Below are 20,919 nucleotides of genomic sequence, written 5' to 3'. Positions count from 1 at the left end.
GTGGTGGTCTTTTCTAAAACAGGAGTCATGTGGTATGGATGGTTTTGCATAAATATGGCGCCCGGCTGGTGCTCAGGAATGGTGCAAGCCAGTGATAAACTTTTTGATGCAAAACTGCGTTAGGCAAGTGTAGTGTGTAGAGGGGCGCTGGGAGTGTAAGAAAACACCGAAGGTAATAGAACCCACCCCAGAGCCCAGGAAAACTGGAGTAAACCACAGTAAGTTTCCTAGAACACACAGAACACGTGATAGAAGATTTTGCAAGAACAGGAGGAAACTGAAAGACATCAATGATGAATTCCTAGACCTGAAGACCGGTGGAAGAAAGGGACCAAGTCCACAAAGGACTGAGGAGTCCAAGGAGAACAGGAGCCCCTGCTAACCCGGATGAAGGTGCAAAAGAAGAACCACCGGTAAAGAAGAACAGTCAGTACTGCACCAAAGAAGACAGATGCGGGTTCCTGGTTAGTGCAGAGGATGTCCCACACCGAATGGATGAATGCAGTCTGGTTTGCGTTGCTGGATTCCTCCAACAAGCCTTGGCACACACTGTAGGACGCTGCCCTGGCTTATAGTGGGCACCTTGTGGTACTTACACCTTGTGCCAGGTCCAGTTATCCCTTATTAGTACATTAGAGCTGTTCTAGAAGCTTAGGCTGATAGAGGTAGCTATAGCAGAGCAGCTTAGGCTGAACTAGGAGACATGCAAAGCTCCTACTATACCACTTATATTTTATAGCACTATATCATAAGAAAACACAATACTGAGTTACTAAAAATAAAGGTATTTTATTTTAGTGACAATATGCCAAAAGTATCTCAGAGGATATACTCCCTTAGGAGGTAAGTAATATACACAAAATATATGCACACAAAACAAAATCAGGTAAGTAACAGTTAGAAAAGTAGTGCAAACACCGTAGAATACAATAGAATGCAATAGGAGACAATAGGCATAGGGGCAACACAAAGCATATCCTCCAAAAGTGGAATGCGAACAACAAATGGACCCCAGGCCTACTGTAGTGTGTAGAGGGTCGCTGGGAGTGTAAGAAAACACTAAGGGTGTCAAGGATACCCCACCCCAAGACCCTGAAAAGTAGGAGTAAAGTTACCTAACTACCCCAGAAAGACAGTAAAGTCGAGATAGGGGATCCTGCAAGGACAACAACTGACTGCAAAACACTGAAGACGGATTCCTGGACCTGAGGACCTGTAAAGGAAGGGGACCAAGTCCAAGAGTCATGCATGTGTCCCGGGGGGGGCAGGAGCCCACTAAACCCTGGATGAAGGTGCAAAAGGACTGTCTCCGGGTGGAAGAAGCCAAAGATTCTGCAACAACGGAAGGTGCCAGGAACTTCTCCTTTGGTCAGAAGATGTCCTATGGCGTGCTGGAGGACGCAGAGTTGTTTCCACATAGAAAGACCGCAAACGAGCCTTGCTATCTGCAAGAGTTGCATTTGAGGATTTTGGGTGCTGCTAGGGCCCAGGAAGGACCAGGAGGTCGCCCCTTGGAGGAGGAGACAGAGGCCCAGCAACACAGAGAGCCCATGCAGAAGCAGGCAGCACCCGCAGGAGCACCTGAACAGGCACTTAGAAGATCTGAGGACAACGGTCGACTCAGAGCCACAAAAGAGGGTCCCCGACATTGGAGTCCAACTCAGCGAGTTGGGCAATGCAGGACGGAGTGTTGGGGACCTGGACTAGGCTGTGCACAAAGGAAGTCTTGCAAAGGTGCACAGAAGCCCAAGCAGCTGCAGTTCACGCAGTACACAGGATTACTGTCTGGCGTGGGGAGGCAAGGACTTACCTCCACCAAATTTGGACAGAAGGGCCACTGAACTGTCGAAGACACCTGGACCCAGCTCTTGTGTTCCAGGGACCACACTCGTCAGGATGAGAGGGGACCCAGAGGACCGGTAATGGCTTCCAGTGCAGGGTGAAGGCAGACAGCCCTCAGACCATGCACCACCAGGAAACAGTTGAGAAAGGCGTCAGGATAAGGTGCGACAATGTTGCTGGTAGTCTTCTTGCTACTTTTTTGCGGTTATGCAGGTGTCCTGGAGCAGTCAGCCGTCAATTCTAGGCAGAGGTCAGCTCTTGCATTCGTTATTTGGTGAGATACCCACAGGAGAGACCCTAAATAGCCCACAGAGGAGGATTGGCTACTGAGAAAGGTAAGCACCTATCAGGAGGGGTCTCTGACATCACGTGCTGGCACTGGTCACTCAGAGCTGTCCATTGTGCCCTCACTTCTCTGCATCCAAGATGGCAGAGGTCTGGGACACACTGGAGGAGCTCTGGGCACCTCCCCTGGGAGGTGCTAGTCAGGGGAGTGGTCACTCCCCTTTCCTTTGTCCAGTTTCGCACCAGAGCAGGGCTGGGGGGATCTCTGAACCGGTGTAGACTGGCTTATGCAAGGAGGGCACCATCTGTGTCCTTCAAAGCATTTCCAGAGGCCAGGAGAGGCTACCCCTCCCAGGCCCTTCACACCTAATTCCAAAAGGAGAGGGTGTAACACCCTCTCTCAGAGGAAATCCTTTGTTCTGCCTTCCTGGGACGAGGCTGCCCAGGCCCCAGGGGGGCAGAAACCTGTCTGAGAGGTTGGCAGCAGCAGTAGCTGCAGTGGAGAACTCGGAAAGTTAGTTTGGCAGTACCCGGGCTCTATGCTGGAGACCCGGGGATGCATGGAATTGTCCCCCCAATACCAGAATGGTATTGGGGTGACAATTCCATGATCCTAGACATGTTACATGGCCATGTTCAGAGTTACCATGGTGACACTAATTATAGGTAGTCAACTATGTGTAGTTCACACGTATAATGGTGTCCCCACACTCACAAAGTCTGGGGAATTTGCCCTGAACGATGTGGGGGCACCTTGGCTAGTGCCAGAGTGCACACACACTAAGTAACTTTGCACCTAACCTTAACCAAGTGAGGGTTAGACATATAGGTAACTTATAAGTTACTTAAGTGCAGTGTAAAATGTCTGTGAAATAACGTGGACGTTATTTCACTCAGGTTGCAGTGGCAGTCCTGTGTAAGAATTGTCTGAGCTCCCTATGGGTGGCAAAAGAAATGCTGCAGCCCATAGGGATCTCCTGGAACCCCAATACCCTGGGTACATAGGTACCATATACAAGGGAGTTATAAGGGTGTTCCAGTGTGTCAATGAGAATTGGTAAAATTAGTCACTAGCCTTCAGTGACAGTTTTAAAAGCAGAGAGAGCATAAACACTGAGGTTCTGGTTAGCAGAGCCTCAGTGGTACAGTTAGTGACACAGAGGCAAAAACAAACATACATACAGTAAAAATGGGGGTAACATGCCAGGCAAGATGGTACTTTTCTACACACACAAAGATCGCAGTTAGTGGAAAATGGCTCTGCCCGGGACCAGGAAGAACCTAGTGGCATCTACCCAGGAAGGGGAGACTGATGGGGCCTCTCAGCAACTCAGAGAGCCCGCAGAAGACCAGGCAGCGCACACAGGAGTCCCACAGCACGTGGATAAAGAAGGAGCAAAAGGTGGGCAACGCAGCACTACACAAAGGAATCACACGCTGCTGGAGAACCACTCAGGAGGCTGTGCGTTGCAGGGAGGAGTGCTGGGGGCCAGAGCTGCACAGTGCACGAAGAACTTCGTGGAAGGATGCCAACAAGCATTGGCAATGGCAAAACATGTGGTACACAAGGGTACTGTCTTGTGTGGGGAGGCAAACTCTTATCTTCACCAAAGTTGGACAGTGGACTTCAGAACCATCGGGACCACTTCAGTCCACCACCTGTGTTGCTGGATCCAAGCACTTCTTCAGGAGAGGGGACCCACGCCACCGGTCGTAGCTGCAGAGGGGTGCCTGCTGAAGCAGAGAAGTGACTCCTTCTCTTCAAGAGCGATTCTTTCATTCTTCTGGTGCAGGATGAAGACAGGCAGTCCTCAGAGGATGCAAGACCTGGAAACAGTTGCAGTTGCTGGCAGGAGCTGAAGATACAATGTTGCAGAAGTCATTGTTGCTTCTTTGTTGCAGTTTGTAGAGTTCCTGGAGGATCCAGATGCAGTTTTTTTGGTAGAAGGTGATGCAGAGGATTCTTGCTGGCGTTTTGCAATCCGAATCTGAGGAAACACCCAGGAGAGAGACCCTAAATAGCCCTGAAAGAGGTATCGGTCAGATAACAGGTAAACACCTATGATGTCACCTGCTGGCACTGGCCACTCAGATGCTCCCAGAGTGGCCTGCCAACTTGGAATCCAAGATGGCAAAACCCAGGGACACTCTGAAGGAGCTCTGAGCACCACCCCTAGTGGTCACTCCCCTTTCCTTTGTCCAGTTTCATGCCAGAGCAGGGACTGGGGGTCCCTGAACTGGCGTAGACTGGATTATGCAAGGAGGGCACCATCTGTGCCCTTCAGAGCATTTCCAGAGGCTCTGGGAGGCTACCCAGCAATGCCTGTGACACCCATTTCTAAGGTGAGAGGCTGTACCATCCCTCTCCCAAAGGAAATCCTTTGTTCTGCCTTCCTGGTCTTGAGCCGCTCAAGCAGCAGGAGGGCAGAAACCTGTCTGGGATATGGCAGCAGCTGGGGTTGCCTGTAAAACCTCAGAAGGTTGTAATGGCAGTACTAGGGGTCATATAAGGAGCCCCCAGAGTGCATGGAATCATACAACCAATGCTTGCAAAAGCCTTGGGGTATGATTCCAACATGTTTAATACCAAACATGTCCATATTTGGAGTTACCATTGTGAAACTGTACATAGGTAGTGACCTATGTATAGCGCATGCATAAAATGGTGTCACGGCACTCGCAAAGTCTGGGAAAATGGTCCTGGATGCTGTGGAGGCACCTTTACTAGTGCACGGTTGCCCTCACACACAGGTCCTCTGCACCCAGCCTCCAGTGTTGGAAAGCCTGGAATATGGGTGACTTATAAGTGACCTGGTGCAGTGCATGCACCATTTCCGTAGGCTGCAATTGCAGTCCTGTAGAAGCCTATGCATGTGCTCCCTATGGGTGGCAAAAGAAATGCTGCAGCCCATAGGGATCCCCTGGAACCCGAATGCCCTGGGTACCTAGGTACCATATACTAGGGACTTATAAGGGGTGACCAGTATGCCAATTTGGAATGAAATACTGGGTGACCAGTATGCAGTGAAAAAATATAGAGGAGAGAGAGCATAAGCACTGGGGTCCTGGTTAGCAGGATCCCAGTGACACAGTCAAACACACTGACATCAGGCAGAAATTGGGGGTAACATGCCAAAAAAAGGGGACTTTCCTAACAATCCCCCCCCCCCCCAAGCGAGGGACAATAAGGCTAACCTTGCCCAGGTGAGTCTTCATTGTCTAAGTGGAAATATCTGGAGAGTCCATCTGCATTAGAGTGCTTACTCGCAGGTCTTTGTTCCACTGTAAAGTCCATCCCCTGTAGGGAAATGGACCACCTCAATAATTTAGGGTTTCCACCTTTCATTTCTTTTAACCGTAAGAGAGGTTTGTGGTCTGTCTGAACTAGAAAGTGAGTACGAAAGAGGTATGGTCTCAACTTCTTTAGTGCCCAGACCACAGCAAAGGCCTCCTTCTCTATGGCTGACCAACACTTTTCTCTAGGGGTCAACCTTATACACATAAAAGCAACAGGTTGATCCTGGCCCTCTGAATTAAGTTGTGATAGCACAGCCCCAACTACTACCTCTGAAGCATCTGTCTGGACAATAAACTTGGAGTAGTTTCGGCTTTTAGGACAGGTGCAGTACGCAGCCTGCTTAAGCTCCTTAAAAGCTTTCTGACAGCTAGCTGTCCACAATACCTTTTTAGGCATATTCTTGGATGTGAGGTCATTAAGAGGGGCAACAATGGAGGTATAATTCTTAATAAACCTTCTGTAAGACCCAGTGAGACCAAGAAAGGCTCTGACCTCGGTCTGTGTTGTAGGGGTAGACCAATCTAAAATAGTCTGCATCTTCCCCTGCAGTGGTTCAATCTGTTCCCCACCAACTAGGTGTCCCAGATAAACCACCTTCCCCTGCTCTATCTGGCACTTTGAAGCCTTGATAGTGAGGCCTGCCTTTTGCAGGGCCTCTAAAACTTTCCAGAGGTGGACCAGGTGGTCATCCCAGCTGGAGCTGAAGACAGCAATATCATCAAGATATGCTGCACTAAAAGCTTCCAAACCTTGGAGGACTGTGTTCACCAGCCTCTAAAAAGTGGCAGGTGTATTCTTCAAACCAAAGGGTATAACAGTAAACTGATAATGCCCTCCAATGGTAGAGAAAGCAGTTTTTGGTTTTGCATCTTCTGATAGCTTGATCTACCAATACCCTGCAGTCAAATCAAAAGTGCTGAGATACTTGGCAGATGCCAGTGTATCTATAAGCTCATCTGCCCTGAGTATAGGGTGAGCATCAGTCTTAGTGACTGGAGTGAGCAGTCTATATTCTACACAAAAATTAATCTCCTTTTTCCCATTTTAAAAATGCGGCTTGGAGTACTAGCACCACTAGCCTGGCCCAGGGGCTATCTGAGTCCTCAATCACTCTTAAGTCCAACATATTCTGAACCTTAGACTCAGTGCAGTCCCTGACATGGCCAGGCTGTCTATAATTATTACTTTTGACAAGTAAACTGTCTCTAGTATCAATGGTGTGTGTTCACACTAAGTGGTCTGACCAGATGTCAGTGAGAAAAGTTCAGATTATTGGCCTAGGAGGTTCCTGCAAACCTCCTTCTGCTCTTCAGAAAGGCAATCTGCAAGAACAACTCCTTCCACTGAGCCATCACCTGCAGTGTTGGAGAAGAAATCAGGAAGAGGGTCACTCTCATCTTCCTGTCCCTCATCAGTGGCCATGAGTAGGGTTAAGTCAGCCCTATCATAGTAGGGTTTCAGGCGGTTCACATGAAGTACTCTAAGAGGACTTCTGGGAGTGCCTAGGTCAACTAAATAAGTGACCTCACCCTTCTTTTACACTACCAGATTTGGGCCACTCCATTTGTCTTGGAGTGCTCTGGGTGCCAAAGGCTCCAGTGCCCACACCTTCTGTCCTGGTTGGTACACCTGCAGGACAGCCTTCTGGTCATGTCATGACATTGTTTTTGCAACTATTGGCTTTCCTGAAGGTTTTAAGTGGCCTTTTGTCAACACCAGAGCAGTACGCGCTCTATTGGTGGCAAAAATGCAAAAACCCAGCACTCTCAAAACAAAGTAATTTATGCATTGTGCTGATATGTTGTGGTTTAACCTTTTGCATTGCAGAGTTACAAATACTGTTCCTTTGCAATGTATTGCTGCAGGTTTTCAGAGTGTGTTAGGGTGTGGCCCCTTTCCAGGGCCTTCCAGAGACTTTCCCTGCAACATGCCTGGGCGTGGTTCTCGACTGGGTCAAGACTCTATAAAAGAGAGCCAGCCCAACTCCCAGTGCTCACTATTCAGAGGTCCCGTTGCAAAGCAGCAGCTTCTTCCTGAGCTCCTGTTCCGGCGGCCTTTTTGGATTTTCCAGTCTTCTGCCCTTCATCCTTCATTGGTGATCATTGTTCCAGGCGGTAAGACGGTGGTTGGACTGTCCTTACACCGTTATTAGAATTTTCATATTCTTGGTTTAATTCTTAAATGAGTAACAGATTACTTGCGCGCTACCATTTCTTGACATTGGCATGGTGGCTTAAGAATCGTCAAGACGAGCAATTTGTTTTATGGTGTTTAAACATTGTTGTCCATTGCACGCTACTATTTCTTGACATTTACATGATGTTTTACGAATTGACAAGACGCACAACTCGTTTCATGAGGATTTAACTTTGATGTTCATTGGGCGCTATCATTTCTTGACATTTACATGGTGGCTTAAGAATCGGCAAAAGAAGCGTGATTCGTTTCATTGTACTTTGATCTTGTTATTTATTGTGAGCTGTTATTTCTTGACATTTACATCGTGTTTTACGAATCGGCAAGACATGTGATTCGATTAATGATGATTTGACCTTGATATTCATTGCGTGTTACCATTTCTTGGTATTTTACATGGTGACACTCGAATCTGCAAGACGCACGATTCTCTCCTCAAGTTTATTTCATGTTGTTTATTGTATGCCACTATTCTAAGATATTTATTATGTAATATTTGAGTTGAATCCATATCGTGTTATTCATGGTGCGCAATCCTTTTGTGGTGTTTACTATATATATATATATGTATGTATATATATATATCTGCAATATGCGCAATTTGTGTTGAAACATTTTAAGAGTGCACAGAAGGCCAGAGTTTCTAGATGCAATATTGTATGGTCCTAGTATACATTCTCAAAACAGGATTTATATGACTGGTTTCAAATTGAGTCAGAATGTTTTTCTGATTCTCATGTACAGGAAAGTACTTGAATAAGAAAGTTTTCATTTAATTAATCTTGATTCCCCTACAGGTATCCGGCCATCTTGAAACTTAATCATTTTAAACTTAACTCTTAGACTGTTCATGTTTTCAGAGTGACTAGGCTTAGAATCATAGTCTAGTATTGATTTGAGGAGATATAATTTTCATATCGTGTGTTGTAACCTTTTTCTTACTACAGGTCTCCTTCCCAGCTGTTCCCTTCCTAATCCCCTCTTCCCCTCTCTCAGTCTCTGTGATTTATCTATCAGACTCTTGGAGCTGTTCAGTGGAGGACGTGTTGGGAACGTGCACCGACCCCGAGGATCTGGTGACTCTGACACCTTTTTCATGTACTCAGCCATTCTAAATCTTAGGCCAAGTACATAATCCACTATATCTTGTTTAGGGGGCTTCAGAGGTTGTTCCCAACCCTCTTTCACAAGAGATAATGGACCCCTAACAGGGTGACCAAAACGGAGTTCTAATGGGCTGTAGCCCACTCCCTTCTGTGGTACTTCCCAGTAGGCAAAAAGGAGGCATGGTAATAGAACATCCCATCTCCTTCTGAGCTTTTCAGAGAGTCCCGTAATCATACCTTTGAGAGTTTTATTAAATCTCTTAACCAATCCATTTGTCTGGGGATGGTACGGTTTGGTGAACTTGCAGGTTCTTGCCACATTCTTGCCACATTGCTTTCAGGTATGCAGACATGACGTTACTACCTCTGTCTGACTCCACCTCTTTTGGGAAGCCGACCATGGAAAATATTCCCAGGAGGACCTTTTGTCACTGTAGGAGCTGTAATAGTCCTCAGAGCGATTGCTTCTGGGTATCTAGTGGCATAGTCCACTACCACCAAGATAAACCTATTGCCAGAAGCAGATGAAGGGTCAAGTGGGCCAACTATGTCAACCCCTACCCTTTCAAAGGGTACCCCAACCACGGGCAGTGGGATCAAAGGGGGGCTTTTGGGTGCCACCAGTCTTACCACTGGCTTGGCAAGTGACACAAGAGCAACAAAACTCTTTTGTGTCTTCTGACATATGAGGCCAGTGAAAGTGAGGGACCAGCCTGTCCCAGGTCTTGCTTTGTCCCAAATGTCCAACAAGGGGAATGTCATGGGCTAGTGTTAGAAAAAATTCCCTATACTGCAAGGGAATGACCCGTCTCCTGGTACCACCAGGTTTTGGGTCCCTTGCCTCTGTGATAAAGGAGATGTTTTTTTCCCAGTGCACGCTGTGAGAGCCACTGACATCCCCTGCTTCCTGTTTGACAGCTTGCTGACCCTCACGTGTGGGATAGGTCTGCTGTGCCACACTCAACTCCCTTGCAGGCCCCCCTTCACCCAAAAGCTCATCTGTGTCAGCCTGAAGCCCCTCTGGTGTAGGTTCTGCACAGGAAGTGGACTCATCAAAAGGGGAATCTTCAGTGGAGGGAGGGATAGTAGATAAGAATTTGCTGTTTCCACCCCTAGTTTTTGGGAGCACTTGGTCCATTGTTCTAGGATCCAAGTTTCACTGTCCTCTTTGCTTCTTGGCCTGAGCCCTAGTCAAAGTAAAGATATGACCAGTAATGCCCAGCATTGCTGCATGAGCGTCTAACTCCACCTCAGCCCAAGCTGAAGTTTCTAGATCATTGCCCAGTAGACACTCTACAGGTAGGTCAGTGGATACCACAACTTTCTTTGGACCAGTAACCCCCCCCCCCCCCCCCCAGTTAAGATTCACAACAGCCATGGGGTGGCTAGCAGTGTTATTATGGGCGTCAATCACTTGGTACTGATGACCAAGTAGGTGTTGCTCAGGGGGTACCAGTTTTTCCATTCCCATTGTGACACTGGCACCTGTGTCCTTGTAGGCCTCAAACTGAACACCATTTATAAGGGGTTGTTGCTTGTACTTATCAATGTTAACGAGACAAGCAACAAGGGTGGCAAGGTCAATGCCACCATCAAGACTAAAACAGTCTCAGTGGTTTCCCTTACGAACCCAGCCCCCTCTTCATTACATAGAGTAAGCCCAGCTACACCCTTGGACTGGTTATTTGTAGTGTTTTACCACCACCACTGCTATTACTAGGGGCAGTAGTGGAAGCAGTGGGGGATGTGGTGGTAGGAGCTTTGATATTTTTCTTGGTGCAAGTGCTGTCACTTGCCAATGACCTTTGTTTTTACACATATAACACCAAGGCCTTTTATTCTGTTGTTTGGAAGAGGATTTAGACCCACCCTCATAGGATTTTTGTGGGCCTGATGAAGACTCTTGCTTTTTATCTTTTTCCCATTTGTCATTAGACTTACCATCCTTCTTGTCCTTGTCACCCCATGCATGAGCGGTTCTGCTCACCCTTGTTCTGACACATGTATCTGCCGTCTTTCTCAATTCTTGGGGAGAGGTGAGATCTGAGTCTACCAAGTATTGGTGTAACAAATCAGACACACAGTTATTCAGAATATGGTCTCTCAGAATTATATTATAACGACCCTCATAGTCAGATAATTTGCTGCCATATAACCAACCTTCTAAAGCATTCACAGAACAGTCCACAAAGTCTATCCAATCTTGTGAAGACTCTTTTCTGGTCTCTCTTTACTTTATCTTGTATTGTTCAGTGGTTAAGCCAAATCCATCTAAGAGTGCAGTTTTAAGAAAACTATAGTTGTCTGAGTCTTCTTCTCTGACAGTGAGAAGTCTATCCCTACCATTGCCAGAAAAGGACAACCACAGAATAGCAGCCCACTGCCCTTGAAGTATTGAAGTATCCTTTGAACTTTGATGGCCCTCTCAAGTGCATTAAACCACTTACATTTGTCACCCCCCTCCTTGTAAGGGAGAACAATTTTATGCAGATTTCTGGAATCAAAGGTATTCTCCCTAACACCATAATTCCTGAAACTGCTGCTGCTGCCACCATGGGGAACTAACCCCAACCCCTGCCTCTCTTTCTCCACAGCAAAGGTCTCCCTATCTAGGGCTAGCTTTTGCTGCTGCTGCCTTAGCCTGGCCTCCTCCAGTCTCAGTTTCCTGAGCTTCCTATCTATGGAGTCATCACCTGTAGTTGACCCATCGGAATCCTCAGTAACTGAGGTGATATGGGAGTGGGCAGAAGTTGATCTTTCCCTAACCTTGCTAACCCTGGTAACCTGACCTCTAGGTGTGAAGGGAGCCCTCTGAAAATGACTACCCCAATACTGCCAGCTACACTAGATTGTTTGCTAGGGGGAAGATCTTTTGAAGAGCCCTCCCCTGAATCTTCAGGATGAATCTCTTACTCTAAGGGGTCAGAATCTCCCTCCCCCTCCTCCTCCAGGTTGTCAGCATGCTCCTGAACATCCTGGAGAAGAAGGCCTAAAAGGAAAGTCTTATTAGGGTTCTTCCCTCCATCTAAGCTTCTCTCTGAGCAAAGCCTCTTGAGTTCTTTGAAGGTCATGCCCTCATAGGGAGTACCCATGACCTCAGAGATAGGCCCAGCAGTAGACCTAGAGTAGTGAGTGTTAGAGTGGTGTAAGTGAAAAAGAAAAACCTACTCTACCTAACCCCTAGTCTCTTAGAAAGGAAAGTAAGATTCTAGATCCTGTAACACTGCCGTGGGATAGGTCCTGAGTCTAGGACCGGCTGCATAGCTGTGAGTAACTTTTGATGGTGACAGTAAGATTACCTGCTTGACCATATTGATTAACAATGTAGGCAAATGCTTGAAAGTGTATGGACGGAGTGTTTCACTTCCGTGTTTCAGTACAAGTCTTTATGAATCTTTTACTACAGGGCTTTTTTCTTCAGAAGTCAGGTGTGCTGTGGATATATTTTTATCTCTATGTTGGGATTAGCCACTGAAATCACAAATGGGTTTTCTGTTTATATCTGGCGATATAGGTGGTCGGTCAATGATTTACCCGACACCTGATTACTTGAAGATCAATATTGCTAACTTTAGGAAGCGCTATGGGAGGATCGTGATTTGGGCTTCTTTGATTCCTCTCTTAGTAATTAAAGTGCCTTAGGACCTTTTCAGTAAATTTTTTTAGTACATTGCCTAGATGATCGTGTTCTATATTTCTTTAGTATTTTCACCAGTCTCCTGGCATGTGTATACCTAAGGAGCCGTTTTAAAAATTTGAGATGGTAAGCTGTGATACTGATACTCTCTTCACTACCACTAAGCACTTGCTTCACTTTATTGCACTGAGTGCCACCATATGTATACATGGAAGTACGTGACTTACATATGAAGTGTACCTCCTTTTTTACAGGGTGATCTTTCTTTTTAGACTAACCTGATACGCATTTTGGTTAAGTAAGTGACTGGTCTCTTAGTTGACTGACTAAGGAGACCTATTGTCTGGGTGTTTAACAAAGGAGAAGTTCTGAGTTTTGGTCCCGATGAAGTGTCGATGGATCCTTTTGGACCCTTGAGACGTGAAACATGTTGACCCATGATTAGAGGGTGTATGATAATTTCCTGCCCCTTGTTTGCATCTTGATTAAGAGAATGATTGAGCATGATTTCTCAATTGTCACTCTCTGCCTGTTTTTTAACCTTGGCCAAGACCTTGTATTGATAGAATAAATTCATGATGATGTTTTAGGTTTTGAGCCAATTGTATTCTTTCCTCTCTCCTACTTATTTTGTGTCTGTAGGCCAGCAGTGTGCACCACATACTTCATTACGGCAGTCACTATAAAAGATCTCCGGCGAAGAGTCCCCTTCTTGGGGAGCCCGTCAGATATTGCAGCACCTGTCTGATGAGGAGCATCCCCGATTATGAAGCATGACATCCGACTGGATGTGTGAAGGCTCTTGCTCCTAATATATAGGCTCACACACAGGTACTCTGCACCCAGCCTTCAGGGTTGGAAGGCCTGCAATATGGGTGACTTATAAGTGACCTAGTGACTTATAAGTGACCTAGTGCAGTGTAAATGGCTGTGAAGGCACCAAGCTGCAATGGCAGTCCTGTAGAAGCCTTTGCATGGGCTCCCTATGGGTGGCAAAAGGAATGCTGCAGCCCATAGGGATCCCCTGGAACCCCAATGCCCTGGGTACCTAGGTACCATATACTAGGGACTAATCAGGGGTGACCAGTATGCCAACTTGGGATGAAATACTGGGTTACCAGTATGCAGTGACAACATTTAGAGGAGAGAGAGAATTAGCACTGGGGTCCTGGTTAGCAGGATCCCAGTGACACAGTCAAACACTGACATCTGGCAGAAATTGGGAGTAACATGCAAAAAAGAGGGTACTTTCCTACATTGGTAATGTCCCAAATCAAGGGATTATGCATTCTTTGTTTTAAGGGTTAATTCGTGATTTCGAATCCCATATATTAGTGATTTAGCCTTTGCCGGAGTGGACCAATATATTTATATCAAATCCATAATATCATCTTCACAAATGTGTTAACGAGTTTCACATATTTGTGTTATCCTTCATATATGGATATACTAGCCAAATGACTGAAACTGATATGACACTTATTTAATCCTCTGAAATATTACTTCCTGTACCTGATACTGTTTTTCACACACTCAAAATAACATTTAAACACCGAAGAACTGTAATGCTGTTCATATAAGAAAAACATTATTCGACGTTTCTGAGTTATTTGTTTAAACTGTATTTTAAGTGAAGGTGCAAAAATGTGTTCCTCTTGTTTTTATTATATTGTTCAAGTACATTTATAATTATTTCTCAGTGTTTCAACAACGTAGGTCTGCTGCTGTTTTGTTCACTCCATCTTATATCTGGAAAACAAAGACAAAGATTATTAATTAGTCTGTTGCATTTATGTTTAACTGTAGAATAAAAGAGGCAAGGCCCCTAGTACATGCTAAGGCTAAAAAACGTACCAGGGGCCATATTATACAAAGTGCCCCACTTTGCATGCCCCCAGAAAAATTTTGTATCACAGAAAGTCGCTTGTGTAGCACTTTCTGTAATACAGGTTGCGCTGGCGCACATATAGCGCCAGCACTATCACCAGAGGGTGTACCCTCATTTGCATGGGGCCTGGTGTAGGAAAGTACCATCTTGCCTGGCATGTTACCCCCCATATTTCACTGTATATATGTTGTTTTAGTTGTATGTGTCACTGGGACCCTGCCAGTCAGGGCCCCAGTGCTCATAAGTGTGCCCTGTATGTGTTCCCTGTGTGATGACTAACTGTCTCACTGAGGCTCTGCTAACCAGAACCTCAGTGGTTATGCTCTCTCTTTGCTTTCCAAATTGTCACTAACAGGCTAGTAACCAATTTCACCAATTCACATTGGCATACTGGAACACCCTTATAATTCCCTAGTATATGGTACTGAGGTACCCAGGGTATTGGGGTTCCAGGAGATCCCTATGGGCTGCAGCATTTCTTTTGCCACCCATAGGGAGCTCTGACAATTCTTACACAGGCCTGCCATTGCATCCTGACTGAAATAACGTCCACGTTATTTCACAGCCATTTACCACTGCACTTAAGTAACTTATAAGTCACCTATATGTCTAACCGTTACCTGGTAAAGGTTGGGTGCTAAGTTACTCAGTGTGTGGGCACCCTGGCACTAGCCAAGGTGCCCCCACATTGTTCAGGGCAAATTTCCCAGACTTTGTGAGTGCGGGGACACCATTACACGCGTGCACTATACATATGTCACTACATATGTATAGCGTCACAATGGTAACTCCGAACATGGCCATGTAACATGTCTAAGATCATGGAATTGTCACCCCAATGCCATTCTGGCATTGGGGAGACAATTCCATGATCCCCCGAGTCTCTAGCACAGACCCGGGTACTGCCAAACTACCTTTCCCGGGGTTTCACTGCAGCTGCTGCTGCTGCCAACCCCTCAGACAGGTTTCTGCCGTCCTGGGGTCCAGCCAGGCTTGGCCCAGGAAGGCAGAACAAAGGACTTCCTCAGAGAGAGGGTGTTACCACCTTTTCCCTTTGGAAAAAGGTGTCAGGGCTGGGGAGGAGTAGCCTACCCCAGCCTCTGGAAATGCTTTGATGGGCACAGATGGTGCCCACCTCTGCATAAACCAGTCTACACCGGTTCAGGGATCCCCCAGCCCTGCTCTGGCGCGAAACTGGACAAAGGAAAGGGGAGTGACCACTCCCCTGACCTGCACCTCCCCTGGGAGGTGCCCAGAGCTCCTCCAGTGTGCTCCAGACCTCTGCCATCTTGGAAACAGAGGTGCTGCTGGCACACTGGACTGCTCTGAGTGGCCAGTGCCAGCAGGTGACGTCAGAGACTCCTTCTGAAAGGCTCTTACTTGTGTTGCTAGCCTATCCTCCTTCCTAAGTAGCCAAACCTCCTTTTCTGGCTATTTAGGGCCTCTGCTTTGGGGAATTCTTTAGATAACGAATGCAAGAGCTCATCAGAGTTCCTCTGCATCTCTCTCTTCACCTTCTGCCAAGGAATCGACCACTGACTGCTCTGGACGCCTGCAAAACCGCAACAAAGTAGCAAAGACGACTACTGCAACCTTGTATCGCTGATCCTGCGGCCTTCTCTACTGTTTTCCTGGGGGTGCATGCTGTGGGGGTAGTCTGCCTCCTCTCTGCACTAGAAGCTCTGAAGAAATCTCCTGTGGGTCGACGGAATCGTCCCCCTGCAACCGCAGGCACCAAAAGACTGCATCACTGGTCCTCTGGGTCCCCTCTCAGCACAACATCGGTGGTCCCTGGAACTCAGCAACTCTGTCCAAGTGACTCCCACAGTCCAGTGACTCTTCAGTCCAAGTTTGGTGGAGGTAAGTCCTTGCCTCCCCACGCTAGACTGCATTGCTGGGTACCGTGTGATTTGCAGCTGCTCCGGCTCCTGTGCACTCTTCCAGGATTTCCTTTGTGCACAGCCAAGCCTGGGTCCCCGACACTCTAACCTGCAGTGCACGACCTCCTGAGTTGTCCTCCGGTGTCGTGGAACCTTCTTTTGTGACTTCAGGTGAGCTCCGGTTCACTCTTCTTCGTAGTGCCTGTTCCGGCACTTCTGTGGGTGCTGCTTGCTTCTGAGTGGGCTCCTTGTCTTGCTGGGCGCCTCTGTCTCCTCACGCAATTGGCGACATCCTGGTCCTCCTGGGCCACAGCAGCATCCAAAACCCTAACCGCGACCCTTGCAGCTAGCAAGGCTTGTTTGCGGTCTTTCTGCGTGGGAATACCTCTGCAAGCTTCTTCACGACGTGGGACATCCATCCTCCAAAGGGGAAGTTCCTAGTCCTCTTCGTTCTTGCAGACTCCACAGCTTCTACCATCCGGTGGAAGCCTCTTTACAACCTCAGCTGGCATTTCTTGGGCATCTGCCCACTCCCGACTTGAGTGTGACTCTTGCCGTTGGTCCCCTGGTTCCACAGGTACTCTCATCTGGAAATCCATCGTTGTTGCATTGCTGGTGTTGGTCTTCCTTGCAGAATTCCCCTATCACTACTTCTGTGCTCTCTGGGGAACTTAGGTGCACTTTACACCTACTTTTCAGGGTCTTGGGGTGGGCTATTTTTCTAACCCTCACTGTTTTCTTACAGTCCCAGCGACCCTCTACAAGCTCACATAGGTTTGGGTTCCATTCGTGGTTTGCATTCCACTTCTAGAGTATATGGTTTGTGTTGCCCCTATACCTATGTGCTCTCATTGCAATCTATTGTGACTGTACATTGCTTGCATTGCTTTCTATTGCGATTACTGCATAATTTTGGTATTGTGTACATATATCTTGTGTATATTTGCTATCCTCATACTGAGGGTACTCACTGAGATACTTTTGGCATATTGTCATAAAAATAAAGTACCTTTATTTTTAGTATATCTGTGTATTGTGTTTTCTTATGATATTGTGCATATGACATCAGTGGTATAGTAGGAGCTTTACACGTCTCCTAGTTCAGCCTAAGCTGCTCTGCTAAGCTACCTTTTCTATCAGCCTAAGCTGCTAGACACCTCTTCTACACTAATAAGGGATAACTGGAACTGGTGCAGAGTGTAAGTACCCCTTGGTACCACTACAAACCAGGCCAGCCTCCTACACCTGGCCCCATGCAAATCAGGGAATTACTTTGCCTCTGCAACCGTGCCATTTTATAGACCCAAGCGCAGAGGGAAAGAAGCTGCAGGTGGCTCTCCGGCAGACTCACTAAAATGTGGTGCACTATCAAGGCACCCTCCGATGGCAGCCTTCTGGAGGGGGAAAAAGAGGTCCTATGGATGCCCCAGACATCCCCATGCAGGTGGGTGCAGCCACTCACTGCACCCATCTGCAAGGGACCTCTAATCCCCCTTAAAAGTGTTGACGGGTTGTCACCTGAGCAGTGAAGCATGCAGCGGCTGCTCCTAAGCTGCTCCATTTTTCACTTGAATGTGCTGCCCCCAGGGCAGTGTTACTTCAGGACTGCCCTAATGGCAGTTCATTCAGTGTAATAGGGCACACTTTCTCTGTTTGTGCCTGGTGCACCTGTTTTAAGGTGCGCTGAGGCATAAACAGTGAAATTGCGCTCTATGTGTAATAGGGCCCATGGAGTTGTCCACAGACACAAAAAGAGTCCACTAGTGGCCTGATTAAAAGTGTGTGCAATAATTCGTATGCCCGCATAACCCTGTTTGCACAGGGATCAGAATCATAAGTTGTGCATATGTCCATAACCCATGTACACTCCTGGCAAAATATAGCGGGGACAAAGCCTGGGAAATACAGTGAAATGCAGATTTGAATGCACCAAAGCCTGCATGTTGCATCCAGTTTTGAAGGGTCTAACTTGTAATTGGAAGCAATTATGATGAAGTCCGAGCTGATGGATTTCACCACGTTCAATAAGTAACTCATTCTCACGGGCACTCATAGTTAGGGCCCAGATATCAATAAATCAGTGTACAGTGACAGAAAAACTACAGGGAGTTTTAGGGACTTTAAAGAGACAGCAACTTAAATGGGAATACAAGTAAAATAATTAGGAATTGTAAGGATCATTAATAAGAAAAATATACTTGTTACTACTAACAGCATAAATGCGCAGAAAGATTTTAAAGAACAATGGAGAAATTATTCTCTGTAGAGTTGGAATTTAAGGCTCCTAATTTTATGGTGTTTCTTTCTAATTGATCCCAGGGTGGGCTCCTCCGCTATGGGGGAGGAGTCTAGCCCCCCGCCAGCAGCAGGCTGCAAACCTTTAAAAATAAAACAATAATAAGCTATGTTTATTATTGTTTTATTTTTAAAGAAGTGGGGCCATGGGAGGGTGACAGACATGGAGGGGAGTGCACTCCCCTCAGTGCGCATGTATGTTTAGCCGGCCATCTTGGGCCGGTGAAACACACATGCAAACAGGGCTCTCACTAATCCGGCACTGTGATGCCAGGTGGAGAGAGCAGGCAGAGACTTCCACTCTGCCTCGGAGTGCCCAGCCAGGTCACTCCAGCCAATCATAACATTGCTCAGAGTAGCATCAGGATTGGCCACAGGGCAGGCTGGGAGCCTGTACCTGTAGTGCAGCGGCGAGCGGCGGTGCAGTCAAGGTACGTTTTTTTTATTTATTTTTTTACTTTTGTTTTGTTCCCCCCGTCCTGCCACTTTGCCCTGTCTCCAGCCGCAACTTATTGATCCATTTTTAAAACACCTTTGAGCAGCCTTTATAAACAGTTATATTTGTGAAGTGAAAAAGTACCACATTTAAGAATGCAACATATGTGAACTCGTGGTTGGGGCCATTATGTTTTGTACTAGATTGAAAAGCCATGCAAAATGTGTTTTTGGTAGTGGTTTTATTACATAAATACACCTTGTGAGGTTAAAATTATTCCTATAGATCTTTCACCTAAAGACATCTGCATACTCAAAATATTATTGGTGGTGTGAAAGACACTGTTTTAACCCCTACAGTGCCACACTACCTCCCTGGTGCGGGTAACGACCAGTGGCTGACACCAGGGAGAGGGTTAAAAAATATACCGGGAGACACAAAAGATCTTCAGTGTCTCCCCCGCCCCTTTCGTACTTCAGCGCGCCACAAGGCCGCTTCCTGCTCCGGTGGGGAAAACAGCCTAAAACGGCCTTCCCGACATTCGGGAAGGCCTTGTTTGAAAGGGGAAACTCTCCCCTTTCAAACAAGGCCTTTCTGAACGGGTTTCCTGGCCCTTGATCTCAGCACAGCTGCGATCGAGGGCCAGGAAACCCTCACTAGACACCAAGGATTTCACTTTGGGGGGGTCGGACCCATTCGTAAATGGGCCGCCCCCCCCCACCCCCGGGGCCATGTTTTAAAAAAAAAAGGTAGGTTTACCCTTGGGGGTGCGATCGCACCTGATCGCCCCTCCTCCCAGGGGTTTAAAAATTTAGCAAAAATAAAGAAATTGACAGGGGGTCTCCCGTCAGCAGGGCCACCCCCATGTGGGGGCAATAATGTTTTTTAATTGTTTTATAGTTTCCCTGGGGGCCACTATGGCTCCCAAGGAAACCATACGGCTATTAAAAATAAAAAAAAATGTATATAGATATAGATCTATATCTATCTATCTATATAGATTGATATATCTATCTATATAGATAGATATGTAGATATACAGATGTATATATATATATATATATATATATATATATATATATATATATATATATAGAGTGATCACTTTTGTCAACGTGTGTGTGGTTTCCCTGGGGGCTGCGATGGGCTCCAGGAAAACCACACCCACATATAAAGGTGATATATATATATAATATGTGTATATATATATATATATATATATATATATATATATTTGCCACCAGTTCTTTTGCAGTTGCAGCTTGCGTCTTCAAAGCAATGCACATACTTCAGCTGACTCGTTTCAACTGTAGCTTTTAGGCAGCAATAAAAAAGTCAAGTAAGTCTTGTGATTATGTTTATGCTTCAGAAGGATCTGACTTTTGTCTAGTGGCAGTTGTGATGCCATAAAGTAGCGCAGAAGGTTTATATGCCTACTGCAAAGATCAAATCTGTATTTTATGTAAATAGCTGAGTAGATTAGTAAAGTCAGCCATTAGCTGTGCTATAATACAAATGAAATGTATGTGCGGGGGGCTATGGAGAGATGAAGGGCACTTTTGCTGGGTGGTAGTGAGGGAATCCGAGGAAGAGGTCATGGGAGTGGGAGCAAAAATAATGATTGTTGGACTGGGCGCTAGAGGCGCTAAAGACTGTGATGATTGGTATGTGACAAGATGAAGTAATAGTGTGTCTTTTTTTGAGTATCTTGAAAGAACGTGCTGATTGAGGGAAGAAGCAAAGGTAAGGTGACCTCTACTGTTCCACGTATCACACACACACACTCACTAGTACTTTCGTGACTGTCTACCTAGGCTAGTGTTTTACAGCAACAGTTTAACCAGTAGCAGAGATGGCATCTAGTTGGCTGACTGCTGCTCAAGCCCTCACTCAGGTTATAGAGGACAGCTCTGACGTAGGATCAGAGACTGAGACAGCAGATACTGAGACAGCATCTGAGGGATAGGGTAATGGTGCAGACTCTGGGAGTGATTTTTCAGTCGTCGGAGTCCCATTTGATAAATCCTCTTCCATTGATTATGAGGGAGGTGATGAG

At 46.4% G+C, this 20,919-nt stretch overlaps 1 protein-coding gene across 1 annotated transcript in view; it reads right to left on the bottom strand.

Moving 5' to 3' along the window:
• Window positions 1-14,009: 14,009 nt before the first annotated feature.
• LOC138261520 (lipopolysaccharide-induced tumor necrosis factor-alpha factor homolog) overlaps window positions 14,010-20,919 on the bottom strand; it is a 218,936-nt gene continuing 212,026 nt past the window's right edge. The window contains exon 9 of the mRNA XM_069210531.1: window positions 14,010-14,113. The gene's annotated coding sequence lies outside the window, so the exon portion shown is untranslated. The remainder of the gene's footprint in view (window positions 14,114-20,919) is intronic.

The sequence above is a fragment of the Pleurodeles waltl genome, chromosome 10 (genome assembly GCF_031143425.1).
Source record: "Pleurodeles waltl isolate 20211129_DDA chromosome 10, aPleWal1.hap1.20221129, whole genome shotgun sequence".
NCBI classification, from domain to species: Eukaryota; Metazoa; Chordata; class Amphibia; order Caudata; family Salamandridae; genus Pleurodeles; species Pleurodeles waltl.
The sequence above is the reverse complement of the archived record's forward strand: the minus strand, read 5'-3'. Positions and strand labels throughout refer to the sequence as shown.